The sequence below is a fragment of the Sapajus apella genome, unplaced genomic scaffold (genome assembly GCF_009761245.1).
Source record: "Sapajus apella isolate SASKATOON/1434 unplaced genomic scaffold, GSC_monkey_1.0 scaffold34, whole genome shotgun sequence".
Classification (NCBI taxonomy): Eukaryota; Metazoa; Chordata; class Mammalia; order Primates; family Cebidae; genus Sapajus; species Sapajus apella.
Genome location: NW_022436974.1, coordinates 21952337 through 21975977, shown reverse-complemented (window position 1 = coordinate 21975977; position 23641 = coordinate 21952337). Strand labels below are relative to the sequence as shown.

Sequence of the window (23641 nt, the reverse complement as noted above, 5' to 3'; positions counted from 1 at the left end):
CACTGTTGGTGGCAGTGTCAATTAGTTCAACCATTGTGGAAGACAGTGTGGTGATTCCTCAAGGACCTAGAAATAAAAATTCCATTTGACCCAGCAATCCCATTACTGGGTATATATCCAAAGGATTATAAATTATTCTACTATAAGGACACATGCACACGAACGTTCATTGCAGCACAGTTTACAATAGCAAAGACCTGGAACCAACCCCAATGCCCACTGATGATAGACTGGACAGGGAAAATGTGGCACATATACACCATGGGATATTATGCAGCTATAAAAAATGATGAGTTTGTGTCCTTTGTAGGGACACGGATGAACCTGGAAACAATCATTCTCAGAAACTGACACAAGAACAGAAAATCAAACACCACATGTTCTCCCTCATAGGTGGGTGTTGAACAATGAGAACACATGCACACAGGGAGGGGAGCATCATACACTGAGGTCTGTTGGGGGGAAATAGGGGAGGGACAGTGGGGGGTGGGGAGTTGGGGAGAGATAGCATGGGGAGAAATGCCAGATACAGGTGATGGGGAGGAAGGCAGCAAATCACACTGGCATGTGTGTACCTATGCAAGAATCTTGCATGTTCTTCACATGTACACCAAAACCTAAAATGCAATTAAAAAAAACAACTATGATTAAAATGCCAAAGGATAGTAAAAAGGTGGTGACATGCATTAATGGATGTAGAATTTCAGCTCAGAGAAAGAAACTGTAAGAAAGAGTCAACTGGGAATGCAGGAAGCAACAATAAAAGACAGTATCAGAGATAACAACAACAACAAAAAAAACTTTAATGTCCCAGGATAAAATCCAGACTCCTTCACAAAGCATTCAGGTCCTTTAAAATTTGCCTTCTGGGGTCTCTTGAATTCAGTGCTGTGCCTTAGAGCCCTTGTGTATGTCTCTGAATATGCAGATAGATTCTATTCTCACTGAACTGCGGGTTCTGCTTGGGTCTGGAAGGCCCTGTCCCACAGTCCCACTAGGCAGATTCCTACATCTTTCAAGATTCTGTGTGAATCACATTTTCTCTGACATTGTCTGTCCATGATCTTTCCTCTCTCTACATTTCTGTGACCCCCTTTATGCCTATGTTATAGTCTTGATCATACTTGGGAATAATTGTTTGTATAGTGTCCAATAACCTCCATCAGACTTGGTGTCCCTTAGGAGCAGAGATGCAGATGGGTTCCTTTCTGTGCGACCAGATACTCCAGTACAGGGCCTGCCACAGGAAAGGAGCTTAATATATCATTGCTGAATGAATTAATGAAGTGATTGCTGAATAAATGAATGGCCACAATTCAAAACTCTCTCTTTTAGAAATGTTCAGGGACTGACATCATTATCTTTAGTGCAGAGAAACTTCTGGCTTCCAGGGTGCAATTGCATACTCTTGCTTCTCTGTTCTAACCAATTTCAGCCAGTAACATTCTTTCTTTTCTCATTTTTACATGTTAAAAAAACAACAAAAACAAACATTCGGTTCTTTTGTTAACCTGAATGCTAAGCTATTAATACTTGTGGATATTTTGATTTTCTAGGAAGACAGGATGGATTCTAAGGGAGATAATGGTGTAAGCATTGGTTTTGTTCAGCATGTGGTTCAGAGGCCAATCTCTTAATCTTTTATGAAGGAGAAAGTTTCGCTTCAATGGCATTTGTGTGGAAATATTTAAAAATGGAAAAAAAAATACCAGGCAAGAATTGTAGCATTCTGTCCCAGGCTGGGTCCCCAGTATTAAGTACCTTGCCCGGCATAATGACCAGAGACTCACTGCTCTGCCCATAAGGAAATTTTCAGGCTTCAGTGTAGTGTTGTTTCTGGCATTTGTAGGTTTTTGTTTGTTTGTTTGTTTTCTGACACAAGCACATGATAAGGCGTAACTGTAAGCTGTCATAAGTCTTGTTCTCATCACCACCTTTTAAAGTTTTCCAAAATATAGGCAAGATTAACACAAGTTCTTTATAAATTCTTATAAGAAATGAAAAAGGAGAGAACCCTTCCCAGCTCCTTCTATGATACCAGCATTATTCTGATAAAAAAAAAAATCAAAGACATCACACACACACACAACAAATGAATATCTCCCATAAATTTATAAAAATAAAAAAATCTTCAAGAAGATAGCATTGAAATGAATCCAACAACATATAAAAAGAACTATACACCATGACCAAGTGGGATTTATCAAGGAATTCAAGGTCAGGTTAACATACAAAAACCAATCAATGTAATATACGACATTAAGACCACAAAAGACAAAAACCACATGATTATGTTATTAGACATAGAAAAAGCATTTCACAAAATCTAACATCTTTTCATGACAAAAAACCCACAAACTAAATAGAAGAAATACTCAACTTGATAAAGGCCACCTCCAAAAACTCACAACTAACAATGTACTTCATGGCAAAGACTGAAAGCTTTCCCCCTAAGAAGAAAAAGAAGTCAAGGTGTCTGTTCTCATCACTTCTTTGAATATTGTACTAGAGGTTGTAACCAGGAAAATTAGTTAAGAAAAAAAAAAAATAAAGACATTCAGGTTGGAGAAGTGAAGAAATAAAACTCTCTCTACTCGCCAATGACAAGATATTATTTATAGAAAATCCTAGGGAATCCACAAAAGAGCTATTAAAATAAACAAGTTTGGCAAGTCTGAAGGATACAAGATCACTGTACAATCGTTTTATTTCTATACACATCAATGAACAATCCAAAAATGCAATCAAGACAACAATTCCATTTATAATAGCATCAAAAAGAATAAAGTATTTAAGAACAAATTAACCACAAGAAGTAAAAGGCTTGTATACTAAATATTATAAAATATCCTAGAAATAAATTGAAGCAGCCTTGAATAAATAGGAAGATATACCATGTTCGTGAATTGGGAGATTTAACATTGTTTGGATAAAAATAATCCCCAAATTTATTTATAGGTTTAATGTATTCCTTACCAAAATCCAAGCTGATTTTTTTTTGGTAGAAATTTACAAGTGGATCTTGAAATTTATATGGAAATACAAGGGACACAGAATACTGGCATAATCTTTAAAAAGAAGAACAAAGTTGGAGGAACCCCACATGTCAATGTCAAAATTTACTATGAAGCTACCGTAATCAAGAGTGTGGTGCTGGTATATGAGTACATATATAGATCAATGGAATCAAATTTAGATTCTTGAAATAAACCCTCACATTTATAGTCATTCGATTTTTGAGAAGAATACTGAGACAATTCAATAAGGAAAGAAAGTCTTTTCAGCAAATGATGCCAAGATAACTGAATATCCACATGCAAAAGAATGACGTTTGCTCCAGACTTCACACAAGATACAAAGGTTAACTCAAAATAGATCTTAGATCCACATGTAGATCTAAAAATATAAAACTTAACAGAAAACATAGGAATAAATCTTCATGACTTTGGGTTAAGCGATGGTTTCATAGATGTGATACCAAAAGCACAAGTGACAAAAGAAAAAATAAATACACTGGACTCTTTCAAAAGGAAAAGGCTTTGTGCTTCGAAGAACAGTATCAAGAGAGTACAAAGGCAACACACAGAATGAGAGAGAAAAAATAGCAAATTATGTATCAGAGAATTATATCCAGAATATATAAAGACCTCTTGTTAACTCAACAATAAGCAACATAAAACCCAAATTAAAAACAGGCAAAAGACTTGAATAAATATTCCTCCAAAGCCGATGAGAAAAAGATGCCAATAAGAAAATGAGTATCATTCATCATTAGGGAAATCTAAATCAAAGCCAGTGAGATACCACTTCAAACCCACAAGGAAATAAAAAAAGGCACATAAAAAGTATTGAAAACAATGTAAAAAAATTGGAAATGTCATACATTGCTGGTGGTATTGTGAAATGGTTCAGCTACATTTGAAAATAGGTTGGCAGTTGCTAAAAATGTTAATCACAGAGTTACCGTATGACCTAGCAATCTCACTGCTAGGTATATACCCCAAAGAACTGAAATTCATGTCCACACAAAAACTTGTCCATGAACATTCATAGCATTGTTATTCATAATAGTTAAAAATGGAAATAATCCTGATACCCATCAACTGATAAATGGATAAACCAAACATGGCATATGCGTGTGTGGGGGTGGGTATGGGCGTGGGTGTATCAAGAACAAGTATTGATTCATGCTGAAACATGGATAAACCTTGAAAACATTATGCTAAGTGAAAAAACCAAAGGCAACATCTTGTATGATTCCATTTATAAAAAATGTTCAGAACAGACAAGTCCATAAAGAGGGAGAAAGTAGATTAGTGGAGTGGTTGTCAAGGGCTGGGAGGAGCAGGGTATGGGGAATGACTGCTAATGAGTATGGGGTTTCCTTTTGGGGTGATGAAATGTTCTAAAGTTAGATAATGGTGACGGTTGCACAACTTTGTGAATAGACTAGAAAAACACTGAATTGTCACTTTAAAAGGGTAAATTTTATAGCACGTGAATTATATCTCAATAATGCTGTTACAGAAAACATATGCAAGAAAGAGGCTATAGGGAATGTGGCGGTGGGGGGAATGGAAACAGCTGACTTGCTAGAAGTGGTGCTATTAAAGGGGACTGTATTTCTGTTTTCTTTTATTATTGTTTCAATGTTGTTTACACAATAATAATGTGAAAAAAAGGGAAGGGGAGCAAGAGGAAATGAAGTATAGAAGGTGAGCACTAACTTTGGAGTCCAGGAGACTAAGGCCATCATCCCTCACTCTACTAGTTACTATGTATTGTGGGTAAGTTGCTTCACCTTTGGCCTCAATTTTTGTTTTCTAGAAGTAGAGATAGGCCAGGCGTGGTGGCTCATGCCTATAATCCCAGCACTTTGGGAGGCTGAGGCAGGTGGATCACCTGAGGTCAGTAATTTGAGACTAGCCTGGCCAACATGGTGAAACCCCGTCTCTACCAAAAATATTTAAGAAAATTAGCTGGGCGTGGTGGTGGGCACCTGTAATCCCAGCTGCTCTGGAGGCTGAGGCAGATAATAGATTGAACCCAGGAGGGAGCAGGTCATGGTAAGCCAGGGTTGTGCCATTGCATTCCAGTCTGAACAAGAGCGAAATTCTATCTCAAAAAAAAAAGAAGAAGAAAAAATAACAACTTTATAAAACTGCTGTGAGGATTACATAAGCAGATATGAAGAAGGTACCCATAGTTCTAATTTTCTTTCATCTTCGTTTATTTCCTCAAACAGGGAGCATCTATTACATACTTGGGAAATAGATGAATTAAGATTGGACCTTATTCTTAAACATCTTGGAATTTAGAGAGGAAAACAAACACATAAATAAACTTTAAAAGTTTATCAGGAAACTTGATAGTCACAAATAGCATGTTGGATAAGCTATCTGCATAGACCAAATACATTCAGGAACTTGTGTTGGGAGCTACTGGTGAGGGGCCAGACCAAGAAATGAAAACTCACAGGAGATAGAATTTGTAACCACAAATCCTTATATTGGCATGAATTTGTGGCAAAGTGTGCTTTCATGTGTATTATCACATGCAATTCTCGGAGAATGCCACCAAGGAAAATAGTATTGGCCAGACTACGTCTTGGAGAGGTTATGAGAGTGGTCTGATTTTATAAAGCCAGCACATGGGGCAGGATGCCTTTCACTTTGCCCTGATGGCCTCTTCTGAACATTCTTGGTTACATGCCACTAGGAAGGAAGGTGGAAAAGGTGAAGTACCAGAAAATGAGGAGGAATCTTCTCCAAGTCATTGCTGGTAAAAAGTATTGGGTATAGACCCTGGTCCCATTCAGGTCCAGTGAGAAAGCATGCCAGATGACAACCCAGGACCCATCCAGCCCTGGGTCATCCAACAAAGACTGAATGCACTCCTTGAGGAAACAGCCATGTTCTGTAGATCACGAATTTCTAGTAAACACTTCTCCAGAGAGCTCACTAAGTAACGAGTTGGAGGTAAGGAAGGAAAACATGTGTCATTTTTAGAGCACCTATATTGTACTCCTGCTTCCCCAACAACCAGGATGCTTGAGGCATTATAACAGCCATTTTCAGCACTGACACTGAAGCAGCACTAAGGACAAGAAAGGTCAAGTGACTGTCTAAGTTCACAGAAAATCTGTAGTAGACAAGAGGGTGAGGACTCAAATCAGCCCCTCTTTTCACTTGTCAGGAGGATTCCAGATTCTTCCCTATGCAAAGACATTGCCTCAAAGGCAGAGGGCAGAATCAACAACCTGTCAGAGCTCAGAAGTCACACTGCATCAGGAAGCTGTGGGGCCCATGTCTGCTATTTAAGCGACCCTAAAAAAAAAATCAGCCCACACCTTAAGGTAAAGAAGTAGGATACTTAGCTGGGTATCTGGCACAGAATAGGGGCCTCGCTGGGTCCTCCAACTACCTAATTGATCTTTGGTTTTGATAGAACTGGCCCTCAGCTAGAAGCAAATACCTCTCTTTATCAAATACCTCTTCCTCGAAGGAGAAGGATGGCAGATATAGGTACAGACATTTAGCACAGAAACCCAGGTGGGTCCCCCTGTAAGGCTGCTAGGCTTTCTGTGCTTGGCCAGCTGGACTGACCACAGTTCTCATTTATCAAGAGCCATGATCAGTCCATTATTTGGCTTCAGTTTCATCCCCAACCCCTTGACTCTGACAGTGGGTTTGTGATCCCAAAGGCTCCTTACCACTGGAACATCTTCAGAATTAAGTCAAACGGTAAGCTATTAGGCTCAAAAGCCAGGCTGTGCCCAGCACTCTATAACCTCTCTGTTCAGGGAAAGCAGAAAGGTGAGCAGAAAACCAACTCACCCACTGAGGTGAAGTAATTCCTATTACTCTGCAGTGATTCACAATGACCTCAGGCATTGACATCAAAGTATGCAGACTTCTCAGCTGATTCCACAGGGAATGCTGGCAAAGCTCAGTAAAGGGAACCTGGAGTCAGGAAGAGGTCATGCCTACAAATATCTCAAAGGCATGGAGGAAAGAAGACAGGCTTTGGGAGCCAACAGACCTACGATAAATCCCAGCTTATCTTCAGACCCATGACAACACCCGGCTCTGTCTCTTACAAGATGTCACACCTTCTAAACGCATCTTAAGAGAGCTAAGCATCAGCTTCTTTACTGGCTAATGTGAATGTAATCTGCTGTTTTTATGAAGGCTAGAGAGGCTAAGCAGGTGGACAGATTTAGCGAGTGACTGGTAATATAAAACTAAGGAGAGGTGTTAAGGTGGGATGCTGGTTGAAATATGAATAGGTGAAATGACAAGAGAGTGTGTGGTCAATAAAAAAGAGACAAAAATGAACCACAGGGAAAACTGCATTTACTAGGGTAAGAGGAAAATAAGTTAAAGCTTGAATACAGTGTAGTGAGAGGGGATAATAAGGAAAACTAGGAGAAAACCTTGTCCCAGGAAACATACAAGGAATTGTCTAAGGTTGCCAACTATTTGATTTTGAAAGAGCAATCATAACATTTATTGATGGTGTACCATCAATAAATGTTTCCTATAGATGTAGAGGGCAAAGGTAGCAAATAGGGTCCCTTTTCATGAACAAATTCCCTGACTGATAATGTTTATCTAAAGTATTGTGTTTGAAAAAATTGAGACCTCATCTGAATGCAGTGGTAAAGAGTTGTTTCAACAAGTGGTAAAGATGTTTGCAGGGGAGTGGAAGAAAAGAATGGCAGCCCACAGGCCAAATCTAGTGAATGCTGTGATGCGCCACCCAGACTACCTCCTTTAGGACTGAGACACTAATTCCTCCAGCTGCAGGGACTGTTGCTGTTGGCTGCTCACAGCTCACAGTTGAGTCTCTCTCCAGGAATGGTCTCAGTCCAAGAGAGCTGTCACCTGTGGGCAGTCCACAGCTGTCATTGCAGTGGGCAATAAGGCCAACTCCCTTTGACTCAATGTGAGACATCTGAAGGCCAGCCCAGCTCTAGAGTTTCCTGTGGAATCAGTTGACATTTTTGCTGTGAATGCCTTGCAGCTCACCTCCTCCCTTTCTTCCCTCACTCCCTTATAGGTGCTGATGCTAAGAGCATGCTCCAATAAAGTTTCTGCGTGCAAATCTTTGTCCTAGAGTCTGGTTCTGGGGAATTCAACCTAATACATCATGTATTTGCCATTCCTGCACAAACTATACCTCTTTCTGCTTAGCTAATAGCTTGTTATGTGTGTTTACTTACTTCTTAACAAAGAAAGACTCCACGTTAACCAAGGGGAATTAACTTATAATCCATTAGCTTTCTCTTTTTTTCTTGGTGGCAAGGAAATTCAAACATAAATTATTGATTCTTTCTTCTCCTTTGCCTAGGTTAGAGGTAAGTTTCTACTTTTATTTTTCAGTAGAGATGGAGTTTCGCCATATTGGCCAGGTGGTCTTGAACTACTGACCTCAGGTGATGCACCCACCTCAGCCTCCCAAAGGGTTGTGATTACATGCATGAGCCACTGCTCCTGGCAGTTTCTACTTTAGGCTTGGAGGCTCTCTAATCTATAAATGATGGGTTGGCTCTATTCCTCTCATTCTCAGTCAGTTCTCCTTCCAGCCTCCAAATCTAGAAGCTTTTATCCATGACTCACTTTTTGGAATCATTATAGATCAAAGGTATCAGTAGGAGGATGAACAATATGTGCTAATAACTCTCACTGGCATAATGCTTTCAATTGATATGTATGTAATATTTTGTAAACACGGCAACTCTTTAAGGTTACCATTATTTTTTTTGAGCAAAAGGAACAGAAAGGCCAAATGATTTCCCAAGTCGCATAGCAGACATTGCAGAACCTAGACTAGAATCTGGGTTTTCTGACTTCCAATCAATCCAGTCACAGGCAGAAAGTGTCCAGCTGGCCTCTGATGCTTACCTAGAAATCAGTGCATGATTTCTAGAAAACAATGGAGTGGCCCAGGAACTCCCCTCACCATCCCCTCCCTTTGCACCATTGCAGGACCCAGGGATCTCTGTGGTGACCAGATCCTGGAACAATAACTGATTAGCATCCTGTAATCCCGAAGATGATCTAACATCCAGTGCTAGAATCCCTGATACCGTCATGACATATGACTGTCTTGTTCCTGTTTGGACCATCTCATTGATGGGAAACTCATGATTCAGAAAGCCGCTTATTCTGTGTTCCCTCATCTGTACAACTGGAATGACAGCAAGCAGGGAAAGTTGTGACATTTAAATGAGAGAATGAATGCAAAGCACATAGTAGGAACTCATAAAGAATTCTCCCAGAAAAGCTGGCACATCCTGCTCATTTAGAGCTGTTTGTTTGTAAAGGCACAGCTGAGTGAATCTGGGAGCCATGTCCATGGGCAGGCAACAAAGCATGCTATCTGCCTGCTAAAGAGGCATGCCAGGGGCTGGGATGGAAGAGACAAACTCCAGCTTTCAGATCTGCCACTGCAAGAAAACCAGAGTTTTTGCTGCAGTGGCACTGGGTGGGGTGGCAGGGGCGGGGGGGCATGTGGGTGGTAAACAAATAGCCAAACCCCACATGACCTTGTGGACTGGTGACACTCAGGTGACTCTGTGACTCTAGGATGGATGAGGAAGCACATAAAACCCTTCTCAAAGACAACAAAACTGCCTTAGTTCTGTGAAGCAGTGGCTTGAAGGTTGGTCACTGGTGTGATGTGCCTAAGTTAGGATGCGGCTGGCATAGGACAGCACTGTTTTCCTCTGTCCAAAGAAGGTTTGCTAACGAGTAACATTCAAAACTTTTTTTTTTCTTTTTGAGACCAAGTCTTACTCTGTCACCCACACTGGAGTGCAATAGTCTGATCACAGCTCACTGCAACCTCTGCCTCATGTGCAAGCTATTCTCCAGCCTCCCGAGTAGCTGGGATTACAGGTGCCCACCACGCCTGGATAATTTTTTATTTTTAATAGAGATAGGGTTTTACCATGTTGGCCAGGCTGGTCTCAAACCCCTGACCTCAGGTGATCCACCCAGGTCTCCCAAAGTGCTGGAATTACAGGCATGAACTACTGTGCCTGGCCAAAACATTTAATACCTGATGTGGTATTGACACACTGCCAATGAGAATAGACATCAGCTGCAATCAAACAGCATGGCCATGGGGGTGTATGCCAGCCAAATATCCCCACTGGCAACAAGGAAGCCCATCCTGCAGACAGGGAGAAGAGGATCTGCATGGTGGAGGCCCAACAATCAGTAGAAAATCGTCTGCCTAGCTCCTATGGAAGACCCAGAGAGGATTTCATTAAACTCTCAGGGCCCTGCAGAGTATGATTTAAAAACCATTGCTGGGGGGCAGAGGGAAGTAAGAGCCTTCAGTGTCCAGCTCCCAGTACCAGTATTATCATTCCAGTGTACAGGGCCAGCCTCCAAAAGGGCAAAGTCCTGGTTCCACTCAAAGACAAGTCCATGAAGGCTCTAATTGATAGGTCATCGTGTTGTTAATCAGCATACCTCTCCCTTTGCCAAGGAGTGTTCATATGTGGTTTCTCCAAGCACTTGTTCCTGTTCTAGCTTTTATAGATGAAGGCACCAGCACTTCTCACTGCAGTCCCAGGACTTAGAACATAGCCTGGATTCATGCAACTTGAGCCCTGGTGGTGGCAGGAGTCAGGGGTCAGAATCCTAGTCCTGCCCAGGTTGTCCCCAGAGCCGCTCCAAGCCCCTCTCTTTCCCAGCACAAATGTGTCTCCCTACTGCTGAACTTTCACTAAGAGCACATGTTCCTGCTACCTTCTGGATGAAATCACAAGTGGTCAATTATCTTGCAGCAGTGAAGTTTGCATACTGTTTCTTTAGCTTGCATAAGATGAAGCTCCACATGATGAAACAAGTCACTGGTCAATGAGGTCTTGGGGGAAGGCACTAGAAGCAAAGGCCCTCCCTTAAGAGTAATGCACCAAGACCTTCCTTTCTCCTGTCCTCGACCATCAATGAGTCTTCTGTAGTGGACTTGCCAAACTCAAGAAATACCCCCAGTAAATGCCACTGAAACATTTCCCCACTGTTCTCCAAGGAGCTCACAAGATTGTGCCTCTTGAGGCTGATTTTGCCCCCACTTGTGTCTAACAAATTAGGTGTGTTCCCTAGGAAGTCACTCTTTTCTTGCTAATTCTATTAGTGGCTCTTCATGTTGTCTTTTACACAGGACTACAGGTTCCCAGCCTTCACCAGCTTCGCTCCTTCTAAATGGAAACGTTGCATAGCCCTGGATTCGAAGGCACTGGATTTGAGTGACAGCTTCCCAAGAATTCTCTGAAGGAACCATAGACATCTGATGTGGCTATGACACATGCAGGTACACCTGCAGGAAGCCAGTACATCTAGGTGAGACATTAAGCACCAAGCTTTCATGTCAGCTGACATGGGTCCCATTCCCAGGTTGGCCACTTGGGAATGGGATCTGGGAAAGTTATTGAAAACTCTTTAAGGTCTTTTCTTTAGTGTGAAAATGGTTTTAATAACAGTATCTGTCTTATAGGGTTTCTTTGAGAATTAAATAAAATAATATATAAAAGGCACTTAACACTATGCCTAGCAAATAGCCATTTAGCCATTGTCAATATTGTTAATCATTCATTTATCAATCAGTTGCTATAAACTGTGTACTCTGTTAAGGACTGGAACTCCCAGTTTCTACCCTCAGAAACCTCACAGTCCAATGGGAAAGGACCCCAGGAGAACCAGCAGTTAGGATGCAGGATGATAAGTACTTTATTAATAATCATTTTGAAAACACTATCATGAATGGGTGACAACAAATTTTTTTGCTAGCCACTGTGTGCTACATGCTTTATGTAAGTCAAGTGCATAAGCTTTCTAGTCTAAATACATGAGTTCAAATCCCAGCATTACCACTGAATAATTATGAAATCTTGGGCATGTTAATTAACTTCTTTGAAACTTAGTTATTTCATCTTGCAAATAGGTACAGAAGTTAGAAAAAAGAGGATGGGCTTGGTGGCTCATACTTGGCAACATAGTGAAATCCCATCTCTATTAAAAATAAAATAATTAGCCAGGCATGTGCCTGTGGTCCTAGCTACCTGGGAGGCTGAGGAGGAAGATCACTTGAGCTCAGATGTTTGAGGCTGCAGTGAGCTGTGATCGCACTATTGCACCCCAGCCTGGATGACGGAGGAAAGCACTGTCTCTAAAAAAAAAAAAGTTAGAAAAAAATATGTGTAAGATGTCACCAGAGTATCTTGTATATGGTATGTGCTTCATGAATGTCTGTTGGCTAGAGGAGTTGAGGTGCGGTGACTAAGGGGTGTTTGGAAAATGCATGCAAGATGGCTATTGTTCCCAGCCCTAGAGAGTCTGCCTGGGTGGCTTTGAAGACCCAGGTAACACATCTACCTAGGCTGTGAGGCAGGACTGTGATGCTCAGTGGCTTACCTGGTTTGGACCCCGTTCTGAGCCAATGACTACAACCACAGGGACCAGAGGCTGGCACGCCAGTGGGGTTTCTGGGAAGAACCAGGCAGAATGTTCTAAATAGGGCAGGCCCTTCAGGACCAAGGTAGATAATGGGCATGGGAGTATAGGCAGAAAGAAGCTCATGCTCTAGGAGAATGTGGATGCTCTGGGGTCTCCCAGGTATCCCCAGTTTTGCATACCCCAACCTCACGGCATTGCCAGGATGGTTTATGCTGGCTCCAGGTCAGGCCTTCAGGGGCTGACAGTAGGCAATTCACATCATATTTCTCTTTGTCCCAGAGAGAGCAATCTTAGTCCTGCCTTTAATGTATGCTACTGAAGTAATCAAATACAAAAGAACCTTGCGAAACATAAAGCACTACAAAAATAAGGCATTATCATTACTGACACCATTACTGCTGCTGCTGCTACAATTACAACTACTAATGACCACTATGATTTATCAGTCTCTGTGTGTCAGTTATACTTCAAGGATAATCACAAATCATCCCCACAGCCTGTTTACACAAAAGATGAAGACATTGAGGCTGAAAGAGACAAGGCTACTACCAGCCCCATCTCTGACTTTGTGTGAATCTGAAAAAGGGGTCTCTTTTGCTGGGCAGATGTAGCCCCTCTGGGACACATGGCTTGGCAGGGGGAATGCAGGCTGGTTTTTAGCCCCCACTAGCCCTTGAATAAATAGGCTTATGCAGGACACACCCTTAACATTGGTTCACTGCAATCTCACGGAGAAGGTAAGTGGGCTGGTTCAGTAGGAAGTTAAATCAGGGACCAGGTACAGTGGCTCACACCTGCAATCCTAGCACTTTGGGAGGCTGAGGTGGGCAGATCATCTGAGGTCAGGAGTTCGAGACCATCCTGGCCAACATGGTGAAACCCCATCTCTACAAAAATTAGCCAGCGTGGTGGCAGGTGCCAGTAATCCCAGCTACTCGGGAGGCTGAGGCAGGAGAATCGCTTGAACCTGGGAGGTGGAGGTTGCAGTGAGCCAAGATCGTACCGCTGCACTCCAGCCTGGGAGACGACAGTGAAAACTCTGTCTCAAAAACAAAAACAAACAAACAAACAAAAAGAAGCTAAGTCAGCACTTAAATGTAGGTATGTTCCAATACACAAAGCACAGGTACTCCAGGTGGACGATTGCTGCCTGGAGCCAGCATCTTCTATGCATACCACAAACACTGGCTGGCCCTCTGCACACTCGGCAATTTGCTGCTACTGTGGAATGCACAAGGATGACACAGACAGAAGCCCATACCCCAGGGAGTGTATTACCTCTGAGAAGGAGCAGAGGTACTTCTGCTCAGAACACATCAGCCCCAGAACTGAGACAGTACCCAGGGAGGAACAAAACCACACAAACCCAGTCCTGTTGACACGAATGAGCATTCTTGTAGCAGGGCTTGATAAGCCTGTTGCTAAGCCTACCTCACTTCCTGCCACTGAGCACCTGGCTCTTGGCTCAGGAAAGATAATCACTCTGGGAACCAGCTCTCCTCAGGAGACCTGGCAGACTGCTCGCAGTCCAGGGCAAAATCTGCCTTTCAACAGAGCTTCACCTCCTCCCATGTCAGACAAGGGGAAACTCAATCTGTAAAGGAAAGGTTTGTACACACACGGTTCTGCTGAGAGTCTGCAGTAGTAAGTGACCCTCCAGGAAAGGAAGGAGCCCCAGCTCTCCCAGCTCAGAGTGCTTCCTAAACAAAGACCCTAAGTGTCCTGCTGTGACAACTTGAGACCCGGGATGCTCAGGTTCCAGAAGCACCCGCAGCTATCATCTGTCAGTCCAGACACCAGCACTGTCTGTGCTGAGGTTCAAGTGGAGAGGTCAGACAAGCACTGGGGTGGGAGTGGGAGCTGCAGAGGGCAGATGGGGGAAAGGGCTTTGGAAAGACCAATATGAACGGCAGGCATTTTTGTCTGACCCCAAATAAGAGAGCAAGTGAGAGCTGTGATCTGAGCAAAGATGAAAGAATGGTTGGTCTCCCCTAGTAATCAAAGAGTTTAATGAGGCTTATTAAAAGCCCATTTCTAGATCTTGTTGAAAAATTACACCCATAAGTGTTTTTTCTTAAAATAAGAATTGTCTCCTAGGGATTAAATACACATGCACACTCCCCCAAAATCCCATACCGCACACATGCACAGTCACATTACCACAAAACCTGCATATCATGTACATCACAGCAATCTAGGTGCATCTACAGCAACAATGGTCACAATTCACAACATACACATATACTGTATGACAAAAGAGCCAGATCCCTGAGGTCATTTATGTATCTTTTGAAATTCCAGACTTTGAGGGAACCCTAGAGCTTCATCCTCAAGGAGTTGTCATCCGCGTAAATAAACAGCATAGCTTCAAATCCCCAGCATCCTCTGTGTCTTGCCTGAGGCAAGACAGCTCAGCAAAAGCAGAAGCGACCATGCTTGCTTTAGAGTCCAGGATCGTTAAGCTTTGGTAGAAAATCCATAGTTTTACAGCCAGGTCACTGCACAAGAAGGGGCTGAGGGGGGCTGTGTCACTCTATCCATGGTGGATTCTCTCTGATATGCTAAATCCCAGCCACTTGGTAGCCTCAGCCCTGGGCCTGGAGCAGGTTTCCCTTGGTTCTCCGTTTACTGTGAGCTCACAGCTGCCTTCAATCTCAGGCTGAGAAAAACCGCTTTCTGGAACAATCAGCTAGATGCAGAAAGGAATCTCTTGCAGAAAATTATCCCACCACCCACCAGAGTGGTGCTGATCTCCCCAGCATCATACTCACTGCCAAGGGGTAGAATGCAACAATGACCATTCAGATGCTACAACTACCAGGTGGAATGGTCTGCTATTATTAGAAACAAATGTTTTGGAATTAGTAAATCTGGGTTTCAAGCCTACCTCTGACTCTTACGCACAGTATGGCTTTGGCCCACTCTTTCGGCCATTGTTTTCTCCTTTGCAAAACGCCAGAAACAACTTCTTCCTACCTTATAGAGTTGTGGGAAAGACCACAAAGTACCCTTCAAACTGTATGCCCTAAAGCAGATGCTAGAAATTCTCATAATGAGACGATAATGGGAACATGGAGGAACTCACTGATTGGGTTGTGAACTCCTCAAGGGCAAAGCCTATGCTGTATTTATCTTGTTCTCTGTGCTCAGCACTGAGGCTGGCACTGAATACCCTGGGGGAAAACAGTGTGAAAGAAAGCAAGCAGAATGGGTGAATTCATGCATTAAGTGGCTTGCCTAAGGTCACAGAGCAGGTCTTTGCAGGATCTGGGCCCAGAACTCTTGACCACACTAATCCAGAGCTCTCTGTTCTAGACGTACCAAGCAGCTGGGTCTGCTGAAGCGAGAGTGAATGTCACAACAACTGCAGCATGGGCCAGTTTTCAATGAGCCCCGCTATTCCCAGAGAAAGACCCAATGTTGGCCCGGTATGGCCTAAAAGGGCTTCACAGACTCACCTGTATACATGCCAACTCCACACTGGGAACAAACAGAAGCCACAGGTGCAAGTAATACTCAAATGCTTCAAACCAGCTCAACTTATTTACTGACTTGTTCCATACTGACATGAATTGCACAACACAGAAAAGTCACAAGCCTGGGACAATGGGTCTGGCAGGGGTTATACTGTTCAGACTAGAAGCATATCTTGTTTTTGGTTCACATTTAGCGTCATTACTTACCTACTGACCAAGTGTCCGAGAGATCACTAGCCCTCTCTGATTCTCAGTTTTTCCATCTGTAAAACAAGAAGACAATCACAATGAATTCCTTGAGATCTCTGGACTAAAATGCATCACAGGTTTTATGCCTAAAATTGGTTACTAAAACTGCTTATGATTCCATGTAACTGGGAAAACTGCAAGTGGTCAGGGGCTGCAAAATAACTGTTTAAAACGTGAAGTGCAGTAATAAATTAAGCATGATCATCAATAGTTATGTGTCAAGCAGGACGCTTGCTGATGGTGCTCAACTCTCAGCACAGAAGATTCAGCCTTCCAATCATTTGGGCACTTTTATTTTTTATAGATGTCAAAATAAAAAAAGACCATTAAAAATACCAGGAGAAATAAAGCCAAGAAAAGGACCACAACCTCAACACATTCACTTCCAACAATTTGGGATATTTTTTTCTTTTCTTTCTTTTCCTTCTATACATAGAGTTTACCTTTTTTTAACCAGAGGCTATAAAGATATACTATAGGTAAGATCCAAGATGGCTGATCACTAGCAGCTCAGGATTGTAGCTCCCAGTGAAAGCACAGAGAACGAGAGAACGCCACACTTTCAGACGAATTTTTGTTGCTCACGGACCAGGAGATTCCGAGTGGAGGGGCCCCATGGGTCGCCAGCACGACTCTCGAGGCCAGCGCGGCGGTTCTTGGTGCAGAGTAAGCAGGACTGAGTCCCCTTTTGGTCGACGTTTGGAGCTCTGTGAAGGCAGAGTCGCCTATTCACCTGATTGAAAAAGGGACTCAAAAAGGAAGCCAGACCGGAGATTCCTGGGCAGAAAAGCACCACTAATCTTAACACCGCTGTTTTGGCCGGCACGTTAGGTTGCTCAGATTCCGGCGCTGGGAATCAACAAGTTGGAGGTCCACTCAGAGATCTAATTTGAAAGTCGGTAATTACAAAGATGACAGGTGGATAAATTTACAATGATGGGAAGAAACCAGAGTAAAAAGGCTGAGAATACCCAAAATCAGAATGCCTCTCCCTCTACAGGGGAATCACAGTTCCTCATCAATAAGGGAAAAAGGCCTGATGGAGAATGAGTGCTTTCCATTAACAGATTTAGGTTTCAGATGGTGGATAATAAGAAACTTCTGTGAGTTAAAAGAGCATGTTCTAGCCCAATGTAAAGAAACCGAGAACCTTGAAAAAAGGTTTGACGAAATCCTAACAAGAATAGACAATCTAGAGAGTAATATAAGTGAATTAATGGAACTGAAGAATATAATACGAGAACGCCACGAAGTACGCACAGGTTTTAACAGTCGAATTGATCAAGCAGAAGAAAGGATATCAGAGGTCGAACACCAACTAATGAAATGAAATGAGAAGAAAAGATTAGGGAAGAAAGAGTAAAAAGGAATGAGCAAAGTCTCCAAGAAATATGGGACTATGTGAAAAGGCCTAATTTGCATTTGATAGGTGTACCTGAATGTCATGAAGAGAATGAATCCTAGCTGAAAATATTCTTCAGGATATTATTCAGGAGAACTTTTCTAACCTAGTAAGCCAGGAAAATACTCAACTTCAGGTAATACAGAGAACACCACAAAGATATTCCTCAAGTAGGTCAACCCCAAGACACATAATCGTTAGATTCACCAGGGTTGAAATAAAGGAGAAAATTCTAAGGGCAACTAGAGAGAAAGGTCAGGTTACCCATAAAGGGAAGCCTATCAGACTCACAGCAGATCTCTCAGCTGAAACCCTGCAAACTAGAAGAGAGTGGGGGTCAATATTCAATATCCTCAAAGAAAAGAATTTTCAACCCAGAAGCTCATATCCAGCCAAATTGAGCTTCAAAAATGAAGGAAAAATATAATTTTTTTGCGAACAAGCAAGCACTCAGAGATTTCATCACCACCAGGCCTACTTTACAAGACCTTCTGAACGAAGCACTACAGAAAGGAACAACCAGTATCAGTCATCCCAAAAACTTACCAAAAGGTAAAGAGTATCTCCATGATGAAGAATCTATATCAACTAATGGGCAAAATAGCCAGCTAGCATTAAACGACAATATTAAACTCACAAATATCAATATTAATCCTAAATTTAAGTGGATTAAATGCTCCAATCAGAGACACAGACAGGCAAATTGAAAAGTCAAAACCCATCGGTTCGCTGTATCCAGATCCATCTCATAAGCAAGGACGCACAGAGACTCAGAACAAAGGGTTGGTGGAAGACTCACCAATCAAATGGAGAGAGAGAAAAAAAAAAGAAAACAGGAGTTGCAACTTCCGTCTCTGACAAAATAGACTTTAATAGTAACAAAGACTAAAAGAAACAAAGAAGGACATTACATAATGGTAAAAGGATCAATGCAACAACAGGAGTCAATGATCATAAATATATATGCATCCAATATAGGAACACCCAGATACATAAGATAGGTTCTTAATGACTTATAAAGAGACTTGGACTCCCGCACAATAATAGCGGGAAACTTTGACACCACATTGTTAATATTCGACGGATCCACGAGATAGAAAATTAACAGGGACATCTACGATTTGAACTCAGACCTGGAACAAGTAAACTCAGTGAATATTTATAGAATTCTTCACCCCAGGTCCACAGAACATACATTTTTCTCAGTATCGTATTACACCTATTTTGAAAGTGACCACATAATTGGAAGTAAATCACTCTTCAGCATTTGCATAGCATTTCACAGACTTAAATGAAATATTGGTTGGCTGTTTGTTATTTTCTTCCCTATTCCTTCCTGTCTCTGCTGCTAAGCACAATTATCGGCATAAAAGAGGTTTTTAATACCTATTTTTAGACTGCATTCCAGCCTGGGCAACAGAGCAAGACTCCTGTTCTCTCTCCCCATTTCTCTTTCTCTTTCTCTTTCTTTCTTAAAAAAAAAAAAAAAAAGAGTAGACTGGTGGCAATTATATTCGGACTCACCAAACATATTACTGAGAACCTACTGCCAGGAATTTTCCTGGCAGCAAAAAAAAGATATACTATATTAAAAACAGCATGCCAATTGTGATTTTCCTCTCCTGCCACCTGTGTCAGGCCATGACAGTTGACCATTGCCCTTACTAACTCATTTTCATTCTCATCATTTCCGTCATTTTCTCCAAGGCCTTTCCAGGTGTGTGGTCAGGTCTCTGACAGGTACTGTTCGTACCTGAGCCCAGAAGAGTGAGAAGTGAGCAACTTTTAGAGCCTTGGGCTGGTCTTTCCCTAGTTTACTTGCAGTTACCTCATCTGAAAAAATAGGGAAACTGGACCGGCTGATCACAGATTTCTTTTTTAACCTAAAAAAGCAAGGCTAAGGAAAAGAGAGGGAAACTCATATATCTGAGTCCCTACTATGTGACAGCTAATGACCTAATAATATCTACAGGTATGATTTCATGATCCTTATAACCACCCTGGGAGATTTTATAGGCAAGAAAACTGCAGCTCAGCAAGGCTCAGCGATCTGTCTAAGGCCTGATGCCGTAATTTTGGTACCCCATTCACATTTTTGCCATAACCATGCATCACCTTTACTATCATTTACTAATTTTTCCAAATCAATTCATGTTTTCTACTTAACTATATTTTTTAATGATTTTCAAAATTGTTTCTGCAGCTCTCTATTTCTGCCCTTTCTCTCCAACGGAAGGCACCCTTGCAACTAACATAGTTTTCTGTAATTAAAAAAGGATTGCTAACAATGTAAAGGAATTTGTCATAGAAACCATTCGAATAATATCTAAGAAGTCATAGGTGAGAGGTGCTCTGTGTGTGTGTGTGTGTGTGTGTGTGTGTGTGTGTGTGTGTGTGTATTTCTGGCTGGGCACAGTGGCTCATGCCTATAATCTCAACACTTTGGGAGGCTGAGGAGGGTGGATCATGAGGTTAGGAGTTCAAGACCTTCCTGGCCAACATGGTGAAACCCCATCTCTACTAAAATACAAAAAATTAACCAGGCATGGTGGTGGGCGCCTGTTGTCCCAGCTACTCAGGAGGCTGAGGCAGGAGAATCACTTGAACCTGGGAGGTGGAGGTTGCAGTGAGCCTAGATCGTACCACTGCACTCCAGCTCTGGTGACAGAGCAAGATTCTGTCTCAAAAACAAACAAACAAACATACAAACAAATATATATGTATTTCTACTATTCATTAAAATAAATACTTTTGGAGTTGAAAATGCTCATCCACGTACTATGCCAATACCCAGCAGTTCCCCTACTGCACTATGGGACGCTGGTCTGAAGTCCTTCACTGCACTGTAGCTTCAGAGCTGAAGTGTTTCTTATTTCGAAGCTGAATCGTAAAAGCACCTAACACTTAGACCATGTCAAGTAGGTCACCAGGGTCACACAGCTAGTAACTGAAGGAGTGGGGACCAGCTCTCTGCTTGCCAGCTTCTAACCCAATCCAGTGCCCCATGAGCGCACTCAGCTTCCCCCACCCTCCTCAGGCCCCAGATCTGCAATTCTGTGCCATCTGGTCACCAATGAAGTTGTTTTCAAATCCAGGCAGGGTCATCCTGTTTTGTTATGTTGTCCTCAGCTTTTCCATAAAGTTACTAGATCATATGGATACTTATTTACATTCCCAAACGGGTGCTTGAGTACAAAGCTGCATAATTTCTAAAACCATGTTGAGAAAATATGAACTGAAAGTGATTATTTATTCAATGTTCCAAAATAGTAACTGAGAAAATAGAAAAGGCTGACAAACTAATACCCAGGAATGCCATTGCCCCTGCAAATGAGTATGCAATCCCAACCCAGGCAGGGGAAGTGGGAGAAAGTGGCAAAGTGACTGCATTGGACACTGATCGAAGCTGTTGTCTAGTGTCTTTCTAAAGCTCTAAGTTTCCACTTCCTGTCATCTGGTTTTAAATTAATTGGCATGAATCTTTTATGACAAGAGAGCAAACAGGTTGAACATCCTATCGAGCTGGGTTAGGCTTACTTTCTGCTGAGCTACAAACTGTGCAGAAACAAGAACACAAATGAACAGAACCCTGACTATTCATTCCCTGTCCAATGGCACTTCTTCCAGGAAGCCTTCTCCCACCAGCCTGGGCCAGAATTAGTTACTCCCTCTCCTGGCTTCCCTCGAGACAACACTTATTACAGTGTCTGTTACACTGCAGTCATGCATTGTTTTCTTTCTTTTTGGAAGTATTTTCTTTCTATTTACTAAATACAATAAAAACTCACCCACCATCATCAATATGATTTTAGATATATTTCCTTCTAAACATTTCTGTATGTATACTCACACACACAGACATCCACACAATGTACATTCAGATGCTTTACAAAGTAAGGTCATGCCATACAAGCTCATTTTAATCTATCTTTAATTTAGTAAAATAGCAGGGTTTTTTTTTTTTTTTTTTTTTGAGATGAAGTCTTGCTCTGTCATCCAGGCTGGAGTGCAATGGTTCTTCCTTGGCTCACTGCAAGCTCTGCCTCCTGGATTCAAGTGATTCTCCTGCCTCAGCCTCCTGAGTATCTGGGATTACAGGCACATGCCACCATGCCTGGCTGTTTTTTGTATTTTTAGTAGAGAAGGGGTTTCATCATGTTGGTCAGCCTGGTCCTGAACGCCTGACCTCATGATCCACTCGCCTTGGCCTCCCAAAGTGCTTGGATTATAGGCGTGAGCCACCACAGCCAATAGCATGCTTTTAAATTGTTACATAGATTTAAAATTAATTTCCTACAGATGGACAGAGTGTTCTAATTATTCATTAGTGTAAATACTCTAATATCTTTGTACATATTTCTTATAGGGTTGTTTGATGATACACTACATTGCTTAACATTTTAAAAAATTATAGCTGCTCCTCTCCTAAGAGTGTATCACTTGTCATTTTTACCAGCAGTATATGAGCATGCCAATTCCTCTTGCTTCTCTAAATATTAGGCATTAGCACACTTTAAAAAAATCTCTGTTGATGTGATAGGTAAATGGTACCTAATTAATCTGCCTCTCTTGCATATCTGTTAAACATCTTTCTCTGTTTCTTGGTCATCACACTTCTTTAGGAATTGCATGTGCTTTACTCATTTTGGGTGTTAGTTTCTTTCTTGTTGCTACATGAGAGTTTGCTATTTGTCTTTTACCCTGGTGATTTTTTAGCTTGCTTCTGGCATGTTCAATCACAGTAAAGGGCACTGCCATCTACTAGTTGTTCCCACCACAAATCTGAGTACCTGTCTTGACACGCCGCTGTGTGTCACTACTCATAGCCAATCAATCACCAAGTTGGTTCCCTTCCCTCCCTCTCCAGCTCCACGCCCTCATTCACAACACCATCACCTCTCCAGGGGACTCCTGCCATGGCCTCGCACTAGTCTCCCACGTCATCTACTCCAATTCTCTCACCACCAGAAGCCAGAAGGAATTTTTTAAATGCAAATTGAATGATCTTTTATGCCTAAAGCTTTCTGACAGTCTCCTACTCTACTAAAGATAAAATCCAAAGTCCTTCACTTGTCCCTGTGCCTCACAAGCCTGCTTCTAGAACCTGGCTTCTGTACTGCTCAGGTATTGCAGATACACCCATCTGCCTCACAGTCTCTATACTTGAGCCACACTGGCCCTTTTTAAGGTTTGCAAATGGGTCCAGACCCTGGGTGCTGCTCCCTCAGCCTGCAAGGTTGTTTGCACTCCTCTCTACCTGACTGAACCAAATGTACCCTTCAGGCTTCTCAACTCCAGTGCCATATCCTCCCAGAAGCCCTGAACCCCCAAGCTAAGTGAGCCCATCTGACTGTTTAGTGGGGCTTCCTTTGTGGCACATCTCATAACTGTAATTAAGCACTGTTTGGCATGGTTGGTTTAATGAGTACCAGACTGCATGCTCTATGAATGACATGGTTTCGATCTGTGTCCCCACCCAAATCTCATGTTGAATTGTAATCCCCAATGTTAAAGATGAGGCCTGGTGAAAGGTGATGAGATCATGGGGTGGATTCTCCTGAATGGTTGGGCACTATGCTGTTATTGCTGTTCTCTTGACGGTGAGTGCGTTGTCTTAGCATGGCCCCCCTTGCTCCCTCCTCCTCCAGCTCAAGCCATGTGAAGTGTCAGCTTCCCCTTCACCTTCCACCAGGATGGTAAGTTTCCTGAAGCCTCCCCAGAAGCCAAGCAGATGCTGCCATGCTTCCTGTACTGCCTGCAGAACCATAAGTCAATTAAACCTCTTTTCTTTATAACTTACGAAGTCTCAGGTATTTCTTTGTAGCAGTGTGAGAATAGACTAATGCAATCAGGACAGAGACTTGGTCTCTCTTGTCTACCCCTGTCTACTCAGAATTTAGCATGGCACCTAGCACATACTAGGTACTCAATGAATACTCACTGGATTACTTTTTTAAAAAATATATTTAGGGCCGGGCGCGGTGGCTCACACCTGTAATCCCAGCACTTTGGGGGGCCGAGGCGGGTGGATCACGAGGTCAACA

The 23641-nt window shown here is 42.3% G+C and overlaps 1 protein-coding gene across 12 annotated transcripts in view; it reads right to left on the bottom strand.

Moving 5' to 3' along the window:
- Positions 1-23641, bottom strand: part of TENM4 (teneurin transmembrane protein 4) — a 3057282-nt gene that overhangs the window by 662710 nt on the left and 2370931 nt on the right. For all 12 annotated transcript variants that reach the window (XM_032296006.1, XM_032296008.1, XM_032296015.1 and 9 more), the window contains one exon: positions 16154-16209. The gene's annotated coding sequence lies outside the window, so the exon portion shown is untranslated. The remainder of the gene's footprint in view (positions 1-16153; positions 16210-23641) is intronic.